The following is a 3916-nucleotide window of genomic DNA, read 5'->3' as shown; positions in this document are numbered from 1 at the left end:
GTAAAAGAACACTAATATATTTCTAAACAATAATTAAATAGTCTAAAATCTCCAAAATAAAATTAAATCTCCCAACTATCTAAACAAATAATATAAATATTAAAATCTCTAAATAAATAATTAAGACTGACGAAGTCCAAAATCCTAATTAATAACTGGGGTAGCTCTCCATCACACAGTCTCAGACCCCCCTAAGCACATGCTAGAAAAATAATACGGCATGAGCCAAACGCCTAGTACGGATTTGGAATAGAATTTATAAAACAAAAATCAGAAATGAAGATTTCACAGTTTATAATAAAACAATAATTTTAAAAACAATCATGGCTAAAACAAAGAGAGGTTAAGATATTTCATACCGAGATCAGAACATATACAAATACACACATCATAGGGTACCTAATGCGTGCAACAGAATGGATAACGTGTATGGCATATACAACGTCACCATAAATCAAATCACAAATCAAACTCTGGGTGCATCCACGTATCCCGAACAAATATCAAATGCGCAAAAGTTCCTCCCAAGAGCTAACAGAAGGATACGCCGTGACCAATCACACTGTCACGGAAGTGCCATATCACTGGTGCCGCAATGACATGGCTGTAGTACCCCTACAGCTGGTTAACTCGATATAATCTATATCTCTAAGGGTTCAAATAAAAATATTCTCGCAAATTTAAAATCACCTGAGACAATTAATTTAAATTTCCAAAACAGAGGGTGTCATAGATAAATTTTGAAAACCGCATAAACAGATATTTAAAATTTCCAAATCAATTTTAAAACAATTTTCAGAAGTCAGAAAAAGTCAAATCAAATATTGAAGATACAGAAGAACTGAACGAATCAAATATTTCTAAATATTTCTACTCTGACTTGAAATATTATTAATATTATTTAATATCTTCTAGTAGGAATAAGCTCATTCTTCTCATTTGCTACCACAATAATTCCACCTTTCTTAGGCAGACATTGAACCGGGCTTACCCATGAACTGTTTGAAATAGGATAGATGATTCCTGCATCTAGCCACTTAAGAATTTCCTTCTTCACTACTTCCTTCATGATTGGATTAAGTCATCTTTGCTGCTCGACCGTAGGCTTGCTACCTTCCTCTAGCAGAATTTTATGAATGTAGTAAGAAGGGATGATTCCCTTGATATCTGCTATAGTCCAACCAATTGCTGATTTGAACTCTCTCAGAATCCTCAGGAGCTTTTCCTCGTCACTACCTGAAAGGTCAGATGCAATAATAACAGTCAAAGTAGATGCATCACCTAAAAACGCATACCTTAAATGCTCGGGTAAAGGCTTAAGCTCAAGAGTGGGAGCTTCAACAATAGATGGCTTGAGGCGTTTAGGAGCTTTGTTCAATTCCTCCATTCCAAGAGATTCAAACGACATATCAATCTTTCTCTTCCAAGGAGAAGCATTCAAATATTGCAATTGTTCTTCACCTTCATCATTTTCACTATCTGAATTTCCCAATAAGGCTTTTTCTAAGGCATCAGACCTTAGCAATTGATCGAGTTCCGAAGTAACCACAGAATTGACCAACTCCATCTTTAAGCACTCCTCATTTTCTATAGGAAATTTCATAGCATTGAACACATTAAAAGTTACATCATGATCCAGCACTCGCATTGTAAACTCACCCTTCTGCACATCTATCAAGGTTCGGCTAGTTGCCAAGAAAGGTCTTCCCAAGATTATGGGAATCTTCTTATCCTCCTCGAAATCAAGAATTACGAAATCAGCAGGGAAGATGAGTTTCTCAACCTTGACCAAGACATCCTCCACAATACCTCGCGGATATATGATAGAACGGCCGGCCAACTGCAAGGTCATATCAGTCGGTTTTGGATCGAGTAAGTCCAACTGCTTGAAGATTGATAAGGGCATTAGATTAATGCTAGCTCCCAAGTCACATAAGCATCTGTCAAAAGACATTTTTCCAATAATACACGGAATAGTGAAGCTTCCTGGATCTTTAAGCTTCGGAGGCAACTTATGTTGTAGCACAGCACTGCATTCCTCCATAAGAGCGATTGTCTCTAAATCATCTTGCTTCCCTTTCCGAGAGAGAATACCTTTCTTAGACTTTGCATAACTAGGCATCTGCTCAAGAGCCTCCGTGAAAGGTATGTTGATATGAAGTTTTTTGAACACCTCCAGAAACTTCTCAAATTGATGTCCAACTTTTTCTTCTGCAGCCGCTTAGGAAAAGGCGGTGGAGGATAGATCTGTTTCTCCCTTGTATTACCCTCAGGAGGAGTGTGCTCAACAGTAGTCTTCCTTGGTTCCACTTCAACTTCCTGCTGCTCTACTTCTTTCTCAGCCCCAGCTTCTTCAGTCAATGCTTGAGTTTGTTCGGAATCCGCAACCTTTCCAGACCTCAAAGTGATTGCCTTTACCTCCTCCTTAGCTTCCCTTTTTCCTGGCACTTCAGTGTCACTAGGTAGTGTACCGGGCTGACGATTTAGCAAGGCATTGGCAATTTGCCCAATTTGATTTTCCAAGGTCTTGATAGAAACAGCTTGACTTTTGCACATAAGCTTCAACTCCTCTAATTCAGATTTTTCAGTAGCTTGTTGCAGCTGGAGTTGTTGTCTTAGTGCATATTGTGGTTGCTGAAAACCAGGGAGGTTGTACTGCTTAGCTGGATACTGCTGATAAGGCTGTTGAACCGCATTTTGAGCGTTGTTCCAACTGAAATTAGGATGATTGCGGTTGTTAGGATGATAAGTGGCTGGCACAGGTTGCTGCGAATGCTGAAAGTTGCTCACGAACTGAACTAATTCACTAGAATTTGTGCACTGATCAGTCTCATGGGCACCAGCACAAAGCTCACAGACACTAGTGATTTGATTTACTCCATAATTAACCAAAGTGTCCACCTTCATTGTCAAAGCCTTAAGTTGGGAAGCTATAGCAGTTGCTGCATCCAACTCCAGAATTTCTGCTACCTTTCCCTGAGTCTGTCTCTAGGAAGGATTCAGGTACTCATTAGCAGCCATCAGTTCAATAAGTTCATAAGCTTCATCATAGCTTTTAGCCCACAAGGCTCTTCCTGATGCTACATCAAGCATGGGTCTAGAAGTAGTACCCAATCCATTGTAGAAACAGTTAATAATCTTCCAATCAGGCATGCCATGGTATGGGCACTTCCATAGCATCTCCTTATATCGATCCCAAGCCTTACACAGATATTCTCCAGTTTGCTGAGCAAACTGAGTAAGAGCATTCCTGATTACAGCAGTCTTCGCCATAGGGAAGAATTTAGTGAGAAACTTTTGAGCAAGATCTTCCCAAGTGGTGATAGGCCCTGCTGGTAGAGAATGTAACCAACACTTAGCTTTGTCCCCCAGAGGGAACGGGAAGAGTCGCAGATTGATAGCATCTTCAGTCATATCATTGAACTTGAAAGTATCACAGATCTCGATGAAATCCCTGATGTGCATGTTGGGGTCTTAGTAGGAGTACCCCTAAACTGAACTCAGTTCTGTATCATCTGAATCATGCTTGACTTCATCTCAAGAGTGTTAGCCCTAATGGCTAGCCTGATGATGCTTGACTGAATGTCAATAATCTTAGGCTGAGAATATTCCATCAAAGCCTTAGGGTTTTTTGCTTGATCACCCATCTCTACTAAAGCTGGTTCCTCAAATTTTTCTTCTTCTTCTACCTTCTTTTCATCCTCAAAAACTTCCCTTCGAACCACCACAAGTTCTTCCTCGGCTTTATCCAGAGTTCTCTTACGAGTACGCGAAGGAGTATGCATACACCCTCGCTAGGGTACCTGAAATAAGACAAGGGAACGAATAAGTAACAATGTCTGAGTCAATGAACTTTAACGACCACTGATGGAAAGCACATAAACTATAAATTAACACTGCAGTCCCCAGCAGCGGT

The 3916-nt window shown here is 39.9% G+C and overlaps 1 non-coding gene across 1 annotated transcript; it reads left to right on the top strand.

The window, feature by feature from the left end:
- The first annotated feature begins 3151 nt into the window (after nt 1–3151).
- LOC141662150 (small nucleolar RNA R71) lies at nt 3152–3258 on the top strand. The gene has a single exon (XR_012550278.1). It is a non-coding gene; the product is annotated as a small nucleolar RNA R71 (small nucleolar RNA).
- Nucleotides 3259–3916: the final 658 nt, after the last annotated feature.

The sequence above is a fragment of the Apium graveolens genome, chromosome 5 (genome assembly GCF_009905375.1).
Source record: "Apium graveolens cultivar Ventura chromosome 5, ASM990537v1, whole genome shotgun sequence".
Lineage (NCBI taxonomy): Eukaryota > Viridiplantae > Streptophyta > Magnoliopsida > Apiales > Apiaceae > Apium > Apium graveolens.
This window is presented reverse-complemented; position numbering and strand designations above follow the sequence as displayed.